Below are 17,851 nucleotides of genomic sequence, written 5' to 3'. Positions count from 1 at the left end.
CGTGTTCTTCTGGCAACATTCGGCGTGGTTTACCAAACCGATAGAAAGTGTGTAATTTGGTTTCATCAAATGAGTAGATAATGTAAACTGGCCACCGTAAAGGCTTTAAGGCAGAGCGAAACGTCAGTTTTTAACCCTTTCTCGCAAGCCATGCATACATGGGAGTCATAACACCCACTACTGTTGTTATTTGTTTCTTGTTGAAATTAAGAGACAACATTATGTAAGTGTGTACATTGCAAGGCTGTCTGATGTGACACCTATTGCAGCCTAGAACAGCCACAATGATTCCCGATTTCCATTGCAGTGAACCGTTCATATAACAACAAATCCCAAAAATCCAACATTCTGCTCCATGAGCAACACTAAAAGTGTCGATCTTTTAAGATAAAAACTTGCTTAAGAAATCAAAAGTTTGCATTCAAAACACACCTCAGGGCCACATCTTGCTGTTTGGCTGGAAAATGCCTTCTCACTTTATCCGCTAGCCCTTGTTCTTCCTTTTGACGAAAGCTAGTGTCCCAAACACAACCTTTGCCTCATCTATGACCGAAAAGAGTTCTGGGAAATTCCACCACAACTCGAGAAGGCAACACCTCACATTTCCATTCTGACAAATTATTAGAATCGTGTCGGGCCACCCAGTCCTACCAGCAAAATATCACATCGATCGAGACTTTTGCCTCTCAAAACTGGCCCAAAAAGCGTTGGTAGGTCCTGATAGCCATCCACAGATGGGCCAGAGACACGACTTCACTTGTGAACTCGCCAAGCTTGCATGAATTAAAGCATTTTGGTGGTCCAGTCTACATGAAACCACCTCTCACCTCTGTTTTCTTTCAGAGGTTTGCCTCGACTCACATTCCAGCTTAATGATGCTGTCCCGAGGGCTTCTGTAGAGGGAAAATGGTTCGATAAACTCCTATAAACGTAAGAGAACGAATCGATTTGAACACATCCAAATACGAGCGGGTGATCTAGGTCACGTGACCCCAAAGTCTGAGCCCACGGTGTCTCAAAACCGCAAATATTGTAAGGGATACTTCATATAACGACAAACAAAGTGAGCTTAAGTTTTGTATGGCCAAATTACAGGGTCTTTTGCCAGCTGGAAAAGGGTTAAAGCCCTCACGGTGACCAGTTTTCATTATCTACTCAGTTGATGACATCAAATTACCTTGTCACCTCCACCGACGCAACACCACAGTTCTTTAGAAACTTACCCCCTTTATTCTGTAGAAAGTGTGCTTTTTTTATTGCATTTTTATGTGACATGAAAATGACTAAAGTTTGCCAGAGAATGATAAATTTAATCTTATTTTGTGGTCAAGTGACTGATTCTACTGAAACTGTCAAAAAAGTGCGATGAACTAATCAAAATGACCGAAACCGAATGAACTGTCTGCCAGAAAGGCGAAGACCGTGACGGCAATTATTTTATTAGTAAGGTGAATGAAAGCAACAGTGGCCAGAATTGGTCTACCACTGGGATTGCGATCTGATAATCTTGACGAAAAGTTTTTTAAGTTTGCAAACCCAGGAAGTAGTTTTTAAATTTTCCGGAGGTTTTTCAGCTTAACAAGGGTCAGTTGAAGAATTTTAACCACTTATTAATTTTGATTGCGAGAACTTAACTTTAAATTTTTGTATCAGCATTACTAGACCGCACCGCGACTAGAGCGGCAAAATCGGAAGAAAACAACATCGAGCCTTGGGCACTGATCAAAACAACGTCCAGCTGTTTTGTTTACTCGTGGTACATCAACCATATTTGTTTCCATTGCCTCAGCTTGAATCAAAACTTTCATGGAATCCCCGTTAAAATTTACAGAAAGAATTAAAAGCGCTTAAACTTGGCAGAAACTATCAAGTGAAAACCGAAATCGTAGACAACAACGAGGATTGTCATAAATCTTGAGTGCACATTCACTTTGCAAGTTGTTTTTGTTCTTATCACTTAAACAATATATTCAGTAATAACTAAATGAAAATTGAATTACTTTGACGGTACCATTTTCTTGGAGCAAAAACATAGCATTGATTAGCATTATTAATAAACTTGGTAGAAACTATCAAACAAGTAATGTTGTATGGGTCAACTATCTGGTCAAACTGCTCAGCTGATAACTTAACGAGAATCCTCAAGCTGCAAAAACGTGCTGCCCGAGTAATTTTGGGAGCTGACAAATAAATTAATTTTAAAAAATGAATTTCAATAAATTAGGGAGGCTCCCATTTTATGATGAAGCTAAAATCAATAAGTGCTCACTAGTCCTTAAGCGCCTTCAAGGAAACGGCCCCAGCTACATGTATGACCTTCTTAAATGCAATGCAAATTTACACACACGCAGTGGGCGGTACAGTGCCTTAAACGTCGTCTGCCCCAGATATAATCGTGTATCTGAGGGAGGGAGAAGTTTTAGCGTGTCCGCAACCAGGCTCTGGAACTCTCTGCCTATTAACCTTGAGAAAGTAACATGTGTAACCTCATCTAGAAAGGCTATTTAATTACATTTTTTAACCAAATACAATGACGTTGATCATTTTAGCGTAACTGAAACTTAATTTTATTCATAGTTTTATGCTAATCCAACATTTCATAACCTTCCTCTCGCTCGACGTATCCCAGCTGTATTCTTATTGTAATTATAGTTTGTAGATATTCATTATAAGAATATCTTTATAAGTGTAATATAGTTTTTACTATTGTTAGTCCTATTATAATTCCTTTTCTTTACGACATGTATTTTGTTACTTAACTTTGTTTTACAAATTTAGTGTGAGGGCCACTAGTTACTCAGTTGAAGCACTGTCACGTGTCACCCTCGTTAAATAAAGTTGATTGATTGATTGATTGATAGCAACTTTTCCTTCTCGGCGAGCAGTTTGCGGAATTCTGATCGAAGGCTTTAAACAGAGCAACCAGTTAGTTAAGGTGATTTTTAAAAATAAAATTTGATGATATCAAATAAAACCTTTGTCGTTGTTTTCAGCGCTCAAAGTGTCCTCTTTGTTTCCTCCAAACCAAGTACTTTTACCCAATAAACTCTGGAAATTCGGCCCGTGTGGTCCCAAATCACAGTTTTCTATGGTATACTTAGTAAGAAAACCCCTTCGGACGGCTGGTATGTCGGCTGATAATGTCCGCGGCTGAGAGATTGTCCGAAAAATGAATAAAAAGTTTCTAAATTAAAGGAACTGAGCTTAGCAAGAATAATGGTCACTGATGCCAGTGTTGCCAGTCTCTGTCTATGTCAAGCATTACAGGCACCAATATGCAAGGTCACCACGTTAACTCTGCCAGACTGCCAATCAGATCACCGATACCGGTTTTCTCGGTCTAGGTCAAGCATTACAGGCAGAAACATATAATGTCACATCACTACGTCTGAATGATGATCAGATCACCGTTGCTGGTGTTGTCAATCTATGTCAAGCATTACAGACAGAAACATGTAAACTCACCTCACTACATCTGATTGGCAATCATATATCACCGATGCCGGCGTTGTCAGTCTATGTCAGGCATTACAGACACCAACATGTAAACTCACCACCCTACTTCTGGTTTCTCATCAGATTACCGATGCCAGTGTTGCCAGTCTATGTCAGGCATTACAGACATAAGCCAGCATGTAAAGTCACCACCCTACTTCTGGTTTCTCATCAGATCACCGATGCCGGTGTTGTCAGTCTATGTCAGGCATTACAGACACCAAAATGTAAACTCACCACCCTACTTCTGGTTTCTCATCAGATCACCGATGCCAGTGCTGCCAGTCTATGTCAGGCATTACAGACAGAAGCATGTTAAGTCACCACACTTCGTCTGATTTCTGATCAGATCAGCGATGCCGGTGCTGTCAGACTGTGTCCATGGCAAGCATTACAGACAGAAACATGTAAAGTCACCAAATTTGGGCTGGAGAGTTTAAAATCACTGATACATCTCGGAAGCGAATCAGTGATGTGTCGGAACACTTTAATATTCATCAAATCAACTAGAAATTCACGAAAATACAGAAATGGTTCAAACAACGCCTGAAATAAGTACTCTTAAGACCTATCATACTTTATCGTATGAGACATCTTGAAACGTTCGAAGAAAGAAAAACTACAACGAATCATTTATGCAACCTCTAGGAAAGTATTTTTAGATAAGGTTTGCCCAAAATAAGAGAAATGGGATATGATTTGACTTTTATAAAGGACTTAAATTAAGTTCATATGCGAGCGCTTGATGTGAAATCGCTAATGAATTTGTAAAAAATTGAGTGTTTCTTTCTCGGTTGAAAAAACGCTTCAATAGTTTTTATTTTAAGCCAAATGTTGTTGATTTCCAGCTTTGACATTTCATCGTGGTCCATGATGGTGTGGTTGTAAGCAGGTCATAAAATTTAGCGAAAGAACGAAAGAAATCCATATAACGGAAATTAAGTGCTAAAACTTAAGCTTTTGTATTTGGATAGAGATGTAGATGCTATCCTTTCGATGCCAGTCATGTTTTGGCAATAAAACCAACAAAAGTCTCCACATCCTTGGGGTGTACCTATTAATTTCTGACTATATTTTGGTGACTCGAATACGGTTGAATCGGCTTGGCCAGTCAAGTTTGTTTTTAAAATATATTGCCCAAGTGAAAGTGGTGAGAAGACGGAGGTAAACAGTATCAATGATAGACGTTCACAGACGATCGATCGTTTGTCGTCACCGTTCACGCTTTACAGAGCACGCGAAACTTGGCGTTATGATGGTTCTGAATTCAGGTTTATAATTCCAACCAGGACACGCACTATTCACTCGATTGCGGGCAACAGTCACGCACTTGTCGCAAATGCTCTAGCAGTCGTTCGAATTAAATGAGAGCGAAAACTCAAAGAGAAATTTTCAAGTTTCCTTTTTCTTTTAAATTTCTTTGGTACAGCGCTTTCTCATACAAAACGCATTTTCAACATCATACAAGTAAGGAGTCTTTGCGAACAAGCTGAGGAATGTTTAATTTGCTTTCCAATACATTACAGTAGTGTCCTGGTATCATAAACAGCAATTACTTTTAGGCAGTGTATTATCTGCACCTTTTTTATATCCTCAACCTTATAGACACAACTCCAATGTAGCCCCATACCTCATTCTACATTTTTTACCCTCCACTTTAGTTCAAGCCGCAATGTATTTTGTAACCATGCCGTCAAAATCACACTAAACTAGCTAAAGCAATTATTTGTTTTTTGCCAAGTTTGTTTGACAAGGTTTGAATGCCATTGAGCAAGGTATAATTCCAAGTCGGAGACACTTGAGTAAAGCTACATATAAGTATTGTATACCCGATGCTAATAACACTAGCACGCACACAAATCTAACGGACGTAATACTATCCCACAAGTATAGTCGATTAAGTCTGAATGCCATTAGGCAGCCATCTTGGAATAAAATACGGATATGTGAGGAGGCCATTCTTCTCCCGCCAACGGTTCTTGTGTTGCAAATACGACTGAATATGGTCCATCAGATGACAATAGTATTTATTGACCAGGTTCACAGCCTTAGTGTCGTCAAGCTCGTTGCCGTAGTCAAACAAAGAGTCAAACCGCAAACTTCCCAGATTATTAAATGCAGCAGACTGGATCTGCAAAAAGAAATTATTTAAGATCAAGCGTACAACGCTGTAGTCGTGTTTACACAAGCAAGCTATCCACCAAACTTTTCTTAGCTAGGAAATGTTTTTAGTAGTATTAATGGAAAAAACCACAACTCCTTCCTCGACAAGTGACCGAGTTACTCGCGAAAGATAAATCATTGAGGTAAAAACATTTTTTAGTAGGGATGAATTAAGGATGTTTATTAAAGCTAGATTTTACCCAACTACTCATTTAAAGTTGTTGATGACGATGGGGAAACCATTTCACATATTTTGAAACAGTGTTTTCCTTTTCAGGCACCTTGTTAATGCCAGTTTTCATCGGATTTATCGGTGATTGCACCAAACACAAAGGCAATAAACATTATTTACTAAGAAATCGTTATTTTGATGGACATACGACGAGGTGAAATACTGAAATGATTCAGAGTAAAATCCATTATACCGTTTTTAAAGACGTATGTCAAAATCAGAGCTTCCTAGTGAAACTCTCGATGAAAGCTCATTTCCACGAAGAATGGCAAACTAATCATGCAAATCTTGCTCCAAACCACAAACTAAAGAGAGGAACTAGAATCAACAAAACTTTTACTCACTGCACTTGCAACTCTGTTTGGCAGTCTCAGAAACGAGAATTGTCCATCTTCCACTCTGGAGTCGTTGTACAGTTTAGTTGGTTGGTTGGGGATATATTCTGGGTAATCCGTAGTGACGTAATTAACCGATGCGTGATAGATAGTCACGTGCGCAATGAAACGACTAAGGATCTCGCAGAGCTCCCTTTTGGAATCAACACTTGGTGGCAAACCTTTAATCTGTAAGGAAGAGAACGAAACGTCTTTAGCCTTAGCGGTAACTTAAAACATGAAAGCATTTGCATAGGGCGTATATTTCAGGTAAATAATTTTACATACAAGAAATACGATCGTCTGGTATGATCGTGTAAGTGAGATTAGCTCTGAAGAAGACCGTCATCGGTAGTTGTGACGGACATTTGGACAACTGATGGAAATCATCAGTAACTAATAGAATTAGGAGTTGTTTTTTCTTCGAGTATCAATATAAGGTTTGTGACAAGATGTAAGTCAGTTTTGCCACGGAGGGCCGGATTGACTACAAGATCCTGGTAGGATAAATCTGTCACTTTCGATCCATCAGTAAAGTTGAGTCGTTTTGATGGGTTCATTTGTTGAAAACATTAACAAAAAAGACGATCAAACAAACAGACACTTTTTTTTCACTTAGTAATCTAAAGCAAACTATAGGAAACCTTTTGAGTGTACTGTTAATGTAGAGATGTTTTGTTCAGATCTTGACGTTAATGATGGGGAATGACACGCATGATTAAAAGTTTTTCGGTAGTTGTGGCTAACAGTTTAACAACTGGGCGGGAATCGTCATCAGCATCACATAAGAAGCTTTGTGTAAGTCCAGGAAGTTTATAATTCTTGTTAGCAAAAACTGATTGGCCAATTTTTCGATGTGCAATTTGCAATGTGAAATACTCAAAAAGCGTAAGTCAGTCGCAATTGGTCAGTTTCGATCTGTTAGCAAAGTTAGGTCGTCCAGCTCCAACAAAGATATGACTTTGACGATTTTTGTTACTCCTAGGTTTCGCTTTGAACTGCTTTTCCAGTGCTGATCTTAATCAAACAATCTATAAGGAACCTTGTGAGTGTTTGGGTGATGTTGAATAAGTTTCCAATTGAGACCTCAATGATTCACCAGGTGGAAAATAGATAAGGATGCGTTTGGAACATCTAGAGGTTTCAATACCCCGCTTTTATTAATATACCTGTCCAATTCCTCCATTCGGTCCAGTTCCATCCAGTGACACCTCATTCAGGTACGCTTGCAGTTCCACATCTTCCTTCACGCTTTCATCATTTCTGTAATATCTAACGAATAAAATCACGAAATTTGAATTTGATATTTTGCTCCCTACTTTGATTGCCATAAGTCTGGATTGAAAGGTTAAAAGCGCTACGTTATAACATGTGCAACGTATAAAATTTGAACCAATCATTTTACAAATTCGTCATTTCATTTCCTTGTTGATTTTCTCCGTCATGAGGAATTTTTGTTCCTTCTTGCTTTTGTATCGTATTAACTTTTGTTCCCAAGTGTCTTCCAAATTAAACATAGCTTCGATCGGCATAAAAGAAAAAAAATGAAACCAAAACCCCTGCCTTTATTTGGAATCATCGTATGCCGTCATCATTAACATTTAGCATCCAAAAAAGTTGCCCATTTTTGTGTTTATCTATCTGTTATACTATTCATGAGGAAATGCCTTCAATGCTCTTCCTAATATGGATTTAGAACACCAACTTACAGCTTCACTTACAAGTTAATGTAACTCCTCACTAGATCTTCAATTACCGCTAAGATCACCAAGCCATCATCTCGGAACGGATAGTATGGTAGAAGATTCTTGTCGAACACACCACGTTTCTGGTTAAAATAAAACAGCCCTAGCTTGATTGAAATACTTAAATCTTACTCCTAAAATATATAACTAAGTTATACAGATGCGCTTATGATAGATCTCCCCGGAGGATCACTACCTTGGCGTCGGTCGTGGGAGCTTGTGTGTCTCCGTAACCCCTAGTGCTATACATGCGGGAGATTCGTCTCCTGGTAGGGCCACCCAAGCTGGACAGGTAGAAGGGTAGAGACCAGACAGAAAGTGATCACTGGCCCTCCAGGTTGGGGGTTGGGCACACCAAAATTACCTTGTTATACTCCCCCACCGGCGCAACAACATAGTTTCTTTAGAAACTTACCCCGTTTATTCCTTTAAATTCTTGCGTAATTGAGGTTATATAGCTAGGTATCGTGAGGGATAAAGAGATACCTTGATTTCTTCCCTGAAGTCAGTTATTTCCCATGATGTCAACGGATGTACATCTCGAATAAGCTTCAAAGCTCCTTGTTTTCCATATGCAAACAGCAAAGCTGCGAAGCCTGTATCGCCTAGAAGAACAGGTGTTCCAAAGGTATTTGGGATAGTTACTTCTCGGCAATGATACTTCAGCATTTGGTTCAACGGGTGCTTGGGCGGCAGGGTACGTTTTAAAGAGACGCAAAAGGGCTCCACAAAGAAATGGATCTATAGGATTGTAAGAAGACATACTTCACTTATCCATGGATATCAACTCAACAATCATCGATATAACACTTCATATTTCAGCAAAGGCTAATTTGAAACTGATGGTAGATTATTTTCCCAACACCAATCTTAATCCTACACCTTGGCCCTTAATCGTTTTCCCTGATTCTGTTTTTCTTTTAAATTTGTTTGTTTTTTGAAATAAGGATTGAATTGTTTCATGAAATTAAGTTTTTATGTTGTATCACCTCTTTGCTGTGCTTTTGTTAACCAGCCATTTCGTTAACAGGGGCCGTGAATATACAGGCCAGTGCAGTAGGTATATCGCATCCGATAGCCAAAAGAGGACTATTGGGATTTGTTTATGCCCCCATGGAAAAATTAAAAACAGAAAGGAAAAGGAAAAAAAGGATGGTTCTACTCAGGAGAACCCTAAATCTGTCAGCTAAAATGTACATAAATTTGATCAAAAATAGGGTGTTGATATTTGTCCTTCAGTTGTTACATGAAATATGAATCAGGCCTCCCTGATTCCGGCTAAATGAACCGTTAGGCTGATTTTACCTTGGCAAGATGTTCCGTGATTTGAGCATATCCGATGTCTGTGATCTGAACATTAAGCTTTGCAAGTAACCAGTTGTCTTCATCGGCTGGAGTATACACCGCTGAATCTATTAAAGAAGATATATTGATAACGTTAAGGTAAGCCTACCAAGGCTTTTGCCTCGAGCTGGATTACGAGTTATAGAGGCACCATGATCGAGTAGTTAGGTATCAGGAATTCCTCAACCCATTGGTGATATTTTTTCTAATGCAGATATGGGTCTTATGCAATGAAGTTTGTCTCATCATTTCCCCAAACGTCTACTGTGGCTAACCTGGTGTGTGGTCCATTTGTATGGCAACAGGTACAAGTTCATTCTTTTTGCCTCTAACTGTCTTCGACGCAAAAAGTGCAATGGGGGAAAGAAAGTTCCACATCGTCCTCCTTTGGTCTCTTCTGTGAGGTCAGGAGCTCGACCCAAATCGTCACACAACTCATAACGAAGAGCGTAAATACGACCCTGCTTTATGGCCTACAATACAACAAAAAAAGGGATTATGCCGTATGAGTTGAAACTTTCCTGGTCCTACTTGTCGTAATCAAAGACTTACACATATGAAGATGAAAACACTAATTTTAAAGACTGAGAGGGACTATTGGCGAAGAGATTTTCATACTCACTCACGACACAGACTTCTGTTAATTTAACAAATCAAGCGAACATACATCTTCCAAAGAATCACTAGTTCCCAAAGCCGATCTGACGGCACCAGCCCAGTGAAAGTCAGGGTTCATTGTTTCTTTCAAATGACTAAAATCCAGTCCTGGTATTTCTGGTTCTGGTTCTGAGAAAATAGGATATGTGATCATGTCAACGTAAGCTTGACTGAACGTCGAGAATTATAGCGAAATGGCACCCGCGGGCTTAGAGGGCCACGCCCAACCCGGATGCATTGCATGAGTAGTGGCCTTTCTCAGTAGTTTTTGTATTACAGAAAAGGAAAGCTTACCGTATGCGTAATATTATTCGACTAAATATTTGCAATCGTGATAGAGAACCGGCTTTTCATACCCTCATCTGGTTTCTTCAAGTATCTATCATCTGATACGGTGAATATATGAAGTTCATAAACTTTGAACTGCGGTTATAGATACGTATGATGCACGATCCTCGCAGTAGAGAACGCTACTTATGCAATAGCGAGAATCAGACCTGAAAAAAAAAATTCAGGCCTTTACGGGATTCGAACCACTGACCTCTGCGATACTAGTACAGCGTTCTACCTATTGAGCTAACAAGCCAACTGGGAGCAGGCCGTTAAGTTGATTCGTAATAAACCCGTGATGATAAATCAGATACTGCGAATATATGAAGTTCATATAGTCTGATTTTCGCTATTGCATAAATAGCGTTCTCTACTGCGAGGATCGTGCATCATACGTATCTATCATCTGTTTACTACGTATTTTCGTTATTTCTTTTCGCGTTCGCGACAACGAAGCCATCGAAAAAAGGTCATCCTGCACGATGGAAAGCCACCGTATTATATGGCTGACTAGATCAATGTAAGAACATGGAGTGAGCGAAAGAAAGCTTTGGGATTTAGCAAGAAAACGATCAAGGAGTTTGCAGAAGCCTTGCTACACAGCATTTCGGAGGAAAAGCAACTATAAAGCTCCTCTCAGCCTCTTGGGGGATGGCCGGACGTGGAAACATTTACAATCGATCTCAAGCCTAATCTCATGTAAGTTTTTGAGTGACCTTCCACTCCCGGTGAGACAAATTCAGAGATACATTTCTTCTAAAGTTATTATATTTTGAAAAACTGTGGGTTTTTATCGAACGTGGAGCCTGACGAATTTATTCATAGATGGTGTAGCGCTTCTCCTTTTACGAATTCTTTCTTTGAGCCTGATGAATGACACGAATAAAAATTCAAGTATTCGAAGGTCTTCGTCTCTTTGTAATGCGTTTGGACGTGAAGGGTCGATTCCCTGTTAAACCTCTCGCTTTCATTCACTGTTCGGTCCTAGAATATAACATCTGAGTCTGATATTTCAGCCGTGATCAGTGATTGCATCGTGCTACAATGTGCAGAATCAAGAGAATATAATCTCTTGACAGAATGTAGCTGTTTGCCCGTCCTACTGAAATTCTTTCTTTTTTGTCTTTGGTTCTTTTCCACAGACAGAAAACGTCGTCACTATACCTCTTCTAAATTCTTTGCCGTTTCCATTTGGTGTGTGAGAAAAAGTATCGAGTTCCCGGATAATAACAATAACAATTGTGCGCAAAGCACTCTGGTTGAGCGTGGTTCTTTGACGGTAAGTTAGGTCGCCTAAAGGGCTGAAGAAGTCTCGTACCCAGACCTTTCACGGCCAAGCAGTTACGGTTACACGATAAGATTAAGATCTGGATACGAGATCAGGGCTGTGCGTGGGTTTAAAGGTGTGAGTCTTAGAGCATACTCTAAGACTCACACATTGAAACCCACGCACAGCCCTGATCTCGTGTAAGTATACGACTTGACTATTTAGCCATGTTCAGTCCTTTTCTAGAAGAACTCGTAGAAATACCACAACGTGTAATGCTAAGTGTTGCTGATGCAAAAACGTGAGCATGCATTTTTAATTAAAGTATGTTAAGTGTAGGATTATTTTAAAATTTTCATCAACAGATGAAATTGAAAAATCAATCAAAAGAAAAAAAACGATAAATGAATGAGTTAACGGAAAACAACACAGTGAAGTCAACTTTAAGAACACGAATCATCAGATTAAGTTTCATTGTACCTGCACAGTATCCCCATTTTCTCTTCCTTGTAAAACACCATGGCCTGTGGCTATCTACAGTCGTACACTGACGGTAAACTCTACCACGATATGTAAAAGGGAAACGACAGCATTTCCCTCGAGTTGTCTTTGCGGCACATCCTAAATGGTACAAATAAAAAATCGTCTTCATCACTAACGTAGGACAGACCATCAGGTTTTATATACATACCCACACTACCTCGGTCTGGCAGTTACGCAGCCTGAGACTATCAGTAGGCAGTTCGGTGTCTGTCCGTCCGTCCGTCAGTCACTCCATGCTCATGTGAGTTTGTATGATTCTCAGTCAGTTAGCTAGTCTACTAACCCATAATGCACCACAATGATCCCACTGTCAGCTGCCCTGGGCATAGGTTTGTCATGTCAGTAGTCTGAAGTTCATATTTCACTAGTTAGCATTTCATCAGGCTCCCCTGAGAATTCGCCGGTATCCTTTTATACTCCTGAGCCGGCTTGTTCAAAGCTGGGTTAAGATAACCCAGGGTTAGTGTGAAATTTGATTTCAGATCTGAGAGCTTTAAAAGAAAACTCAGTTTAATTCCATACGTCCACAGTTTTATGTTTGAATGCTCTTAAAAGAATTGGGAAAATTGTCCCTCAACGGCTTTTGAACAGAGAAATGTAGAAACCGGGATTACAATTTAATCGGCCTTCGAATGACTGGACCCTGGGGAGAGGCACTTTGAGAGTAAAGTGTTTTAATCAAGGACAATACGCATTGACCTGGGCGGTTCTCGTTCCCAGACCTCTCGACCCAGAGTTCAGTGCACTATTCATTAGGCAACCGTGACTCTTTGCGAGGCACTTGGCTCGAGTACAGACTTGACCTTCAGTTAACAATAAGTTTTACCTTGCTGCCCTTTGATGATTACCCGTCTGATTATCAACGGGTTATTCCCTGCTAGACGCTGCTGAGTGAAAAATCTATCACTGATCCATTGGGTTTTGTTGTCTATAAATGCTTCGTGCCTTGAAGCTGGCCTCACATATTCCTGGAGGCAGAAAATATAAGTTCAATTAGTTTGCTTAGTTGGACCAAATGAGACCAGCGCAGAGCTAAGCTATGTAAAGGGAAAATCCAAGCGTATGGGAACGAATAGCTTGAACCTTTTTCTTCAGAGTTTGTTCTGTTTTGTGAGTGTGGAAAGTTTCTTTTTCGTAAAGAACTGCTAAAAAAAATTTGAGTAAGGAGAGCTTTGCCAGTGGCTGTGATGTCCGTTCGTGGAGCTCTCCTGCAGGTCTAAAAAAAAAAAGCTTTACGTCGGTTCATGTGTCAATAGGAAAGAGAATGATATTTACCCCAAGTACTGGCTCCAGAACTGTCTGAAAAAATTCTGACATCTTGAGATAGTCCGACAATCCAGTTATTTCTTGTCCCGCGGTTGCGTTATTGTACCTCTGCAAAATCCCGTTGCTTGTCTGTGTCATTCCCACGTATGCTCTGGTGTAGTAGCTAATAAATGGGTCCTTTAGTGCGACAGCTCCAAGCTCAGAAATGGTCATGTTCAACAGCACAAAGCCGTATGGACTTGGTTTCATGGTATATGTTTCTTTGAGTTTGTCGAGAGCAGCATTTCTAATGGATTTACACTCAGGAGAGGCGTGTTGAGGTAGAGACACCTCACAATCGGCGGCTGAGGCATACCATGAACAATAAAAAAGAAAACATCATTCAAAATGGATGGCGGGGACCATTCATTATTTCTCGCCTAAGCAAAGGGGAAAGTTTGGAGTTTTTTTCGGCGGGAGAGGTCAGATGTCTTCAAGGGGAACGGATGTGGGGGATCGATAGTCGCTTACAGAGTTTAAAGGGAATACTGTAGATAATTGACAGCCAGTGAGGGGGAACATTAGAATTCTATAAAGCCTTGTTACGTCACCGACGTCCTTCGAATCCCCCTTCCCCTCCCCCTTCCCCTTCCCCTCCTCTCTTCCCCTCCTCCCTTCCCATTCCCCTCCCCCCTTTTCCTTCCTCTCCCCCTTCCCTTCCCCTCCCCATCCCCTTCCTCTCCCCCTTCCCTCCCTCTCCCCCTTCTCCTTCCCCTCCCCCATTCTCCTTTCTCTCCCCCTTCCCCTTCCCCCTTGCCCTTTTCCTCCTCCTTCCTCTTCCTCTTCCCCTCCCCCTTCTTCTTCCTCTCCTTCCTTCCCCTCCCCTTTCTCCCTTTCCCTTCCTCTCCCCCTTCCCCCTTTCCCTTCCCATCCCCCTTTTCCTCCCCCTTTCCCTTCCTCTTCCCCTTCCCCTCCCCCTTCCCCTTACCCTCCTCCCTTCCCCTTTCCCTTCCCCTCACTCCTTCTCCTTTCCCTCCCCCCTTCCCCTCCCCCCTTCCCCTTCCTCTCACCCGTCCACGTGATTAATGATGATCAGTCTGTTAACCTTGTAGACTGTTTTGGTTCTTTTTCACTTGAGGTAATTTACACTTATGATCAAAGCTAATAGGGTGACTATTTTTTTTCTAAAGAAAAAAACTTCGATTCACCAAGAAAATAACCTGCAGAGCAGTCGTAGGTAGGGCGAGTGAGTGCTCTGTATTTTCTCAGCAAAAAATGGCCGCCATCTTTGATTTTTATGGCAGCGGAAGGTTGGGAAGAGAAAGAAATTTGTACCAAGGGAGTGACTGATGGTCAAAAATAAGAAGAGGAGCTGGGGTGGGGGAGTGAATATTCGACATTCCGCAGCCCCCTACCCCTACCGTCCACTCTGACTCCAAATTAAACATGGCATTCGGATAAATGATTACGAGCTTAGAACGTTAACTCGCCATAATACGACGCCTGCACTGCAGGCTACAAAGAAAGAAAAGCACCTGCTTGAAACCGCTAGAGATGTCAACGGTGATTTTTTTTTGACCCACGTTGTAGTCAGGAATAACCCTGTTTCCAAAATGTATTTTTGACCTAGCTTGCCATAGCTCTTTTTGAATAAAAAGTCTTTTTAACGTTACTGGTGTAAATGTGTTTTGTTGTTGTTGCTGTTTTTTTTAACGCTCTCTAATGTAATAATGTAAGAAGTAGATTAAATAGCGTCAGTCAGTAATTTAAAGTATCCGACAAATAATTTATATTTCAAATAACGTAACGTAATTAGTAATATCATAAATAAGGCGACTTCACCAGTTGTATTGTTGGTAAATCAACATAATCAGTAGTAATATAACTAATGCATTGTAATATATAAGTAGTTCTGTAAGTATGCTAACGTAGTTAGTAGCATTGCTGCGGATAATGTATCGTAAATTGTATCTACAAGGTTGTCTGCTTTTCTAAATATTGCTTCAGTAGTTTGAATAAAAATGAAGTAATCTACAAAGAAAAAAAAATCATGGTTGAAGTGCACTCTTGTTTGTGAGCTTGACGGCAGAATTCCAAGCCTCTCTCCCCTTCCTTCATCAAAGGAACGCTTTCTCACTTTTTTTCTCACTATCTCTAAACTTGAATACGAGCGCAGATTAACAGAAGGGTGTTGTTGATCTGTTTAAGCTCCATGTTTCACAATACTATGCTAACTATTTATGCGTCACTATTGTGCTGAAATAGCATCACTATATAATGATCCCCAACCAGTCTAGCAATTAACATAAAGATAAATGAAACAAATGAATAGACCATTTTCGAGCGTGAAGAAAACAGACAAAAGAGGTTGCAGATCAAAAGGATGTCGTATGTCGGCATGATATTGATGCCATAATCTGGCTACAGTTTTGATTCGATGATCAGTTTTGAAATATTAATAGCGAACCATAAAAGACTTGATTTTAAACCATTTTGAGCCACTTTGGCCTAAATAGTTTTCGTGCGGTTTTTTTGGCGCGGAATACATGCATATGATACATAAATCAAGTTTATTGATGTGGAATGAAAGCGTCTTTTGAGCTAAAAGCTATTGTGCGTAAAATTGCACAACAGATAAGAGTAGCGTCAGTTATTTTCCATAGTTCAAAAGTGTGTAGAGAACTCATCCAAAAATGAAGACCCATGTTTCAGAAAGCTTAGCTTTAATGGCAAAACAAATGTACGATCCATACGTAAACTATTAAAGGCGAAATTGAATCCTGTTGGCCGCTGGAGCTTTAAGTTCATTTCTTCTAAGGTTTTCTTGATGGAGTGACAGCTGTAAAGCATTGATAATTTCTTTTACAGAACAAACTGATCCCGGCTCTCTTTATCAACCCAATTAAGCGATTCTTATATGTGATGCAGATACATGCACGTTGTTTTTCGTGGCTCAGCCAAGATCAATATCGATCCAGCTATGATACAGAACTTGACTTATGCGAAAATAAATGAATAATAATATATATATATATATATATATATATATATATATATATATATATATATTACCTTTATTGTGCGCGCGTCACGTATGGTAGCTATCACGTTATTTCAAATCAGTGTAACGTTGTAGGTTCGCATTTGGCAATTTTATCCTACGAGTGCTACACAAGCTGTGTAGTACGAAACTAAATAGTAATAAATGCCAAGTCAAGTCTTCAGTTGACCACTCCGTTCTCTATCATATATATATATACACCAGGTAAATAACTGAAGAAGGTCTCTGACCGAAACGTTCTTATCAAAATATTTTATATTTTTTACGTCAGAAGTTGTCCATCCTCGCATTTTTTTAACTTTCTACATTCGTATTTGCTGTTAGGTTTGGACTGCGAATCTTTATTGATCCTCCTGGCGCGGTGCACCTTTGTTGGCCTGAGTTCTACTAACGATTTCTATATATATAGATATCGAAGGTAGACAGATTAGACTGTCCTTTGTCATAACATACTAAGGCACTCATTCCATTGCATCATTATGCTCGGCTGCTCCACCCCTTACAATTACTTTGTGTGTTAGGGAAAGCGACCCACTGCATTTAAATTTGCTCAAGCATTCATATGTATCGAAGCGATGCTGTCTAGTTTTTTCTTGATGAGTAAACGGAAGTTAAGGCTTACCGCGAAACTGTTGATAGGCCTCCGAACAAGGAGACGAACGCAACGAAAAGCTTCATTTCAACCCAGCCCAGAGAAGGTTAACTGTCGCAGACTGTTTGATGCTCTGTGAACAGTCAAGTACAATTTCTACGGAGTATTGGCATTGTTCATGTATAACTGAAAGTGAAAGGCGCCAACTAATTAAAATAATAACGAAGGCATAGGCTTTATATCCGACCCACTTAAACGCATGAAGGTCACGTTTTGTTTTTCGTTTTTCTTGGTCTCTTGGAGTTAGATTTAGGAAATGTACGTCTAGCCTTAGTGCCGTTAGCTCGTTATTAAATATTGGGCAGCAAGGTAAACTACGTGCAGGTGATATTTAATTTCGTGAGCTTCAATGCGTGCATGTCAAATGCCTGTTTTGTCAATTTTTTTCTTCGGTTTGGGTCCAATGCTTTTTTTCGTTTGTTTGTGTTCTGTTTTGCAAATTAAAACTTTCCAGATCAGTGAATACACCCCAATTTTCTCTCACAAAAAACTTCGCGTGAGAGATACCTATCATTGTTGGCTGTTCCGAAAACGTGGAGTGCGGAGTGCGGAGTCTAAAAAAAAATAAAATATGATGAAACAATTAAAAGAATAATAAAAAAAAAAATACACTAGAAATAGAAATTTAAGAAATAAAAGTAATAGTTATTAAAAAATTCACGCCGCCTGAAATGGACTGTTCATATGGTATATTAAACTCAAGATTTTCAAACTCAACTTGTTCTCTTCTGCGATCGCACCGG

At 39.9% G+C, this 17,851-nt stretch overlaps 1 pseudogene across 1 annotated transcript; it reads right to left on the bottom strand.

The window, feature by feature from the left end:
• Positions 1-5,005: 5,005 nt before the first annotated feature.
• LOC148721538 (polyunsaturated fatty acid 5-lipoxygenase-like) lies at positions 5,006-17,637 on the bottom strand (annotated as a pseudogene). Its single transcript, XR_015992494.1, has 12 exons — positions 17,616-17,637; positions 13,426-13,760; positions 12,977-13,118; positions 12,088-12,228; positions 10,021-10,139; positions 9,629-9,826; positions 9,315-9,421; positions 8,496-8,750; positions 7,986-8,092; positions 7,434-7,536; positions 6,235-6,453; positions 5,006-5,626 (listed from the first exon to the last, which is right to left on the bottom strand). The product of XR_015992494.1 is annotated as a polyunsaturated fatty acid 5-lipoxygenase-like (transcript).
• Positions 17,638-17,851: the final 214 nt, after the last annotated feature.

This window comes from Stylophora pistillata, chromosome 10, assembly GCF_964205215.1.
Source record: "Stylophora pistillata chromosome 10, jaStyPist1.2, whole genome shotgun sequence".
Lineage (NCBI taxonomy): Eukaryota > Metazoa > Cnidaria > Anthozoa > Scleractinia > Pocilloporidae > Stylophora > Stylophora pistillata.
Note: the sequence above shows the minus strand (reverse complement) of the source record. Positions and strands in the feature narration are given on the sequence as shown.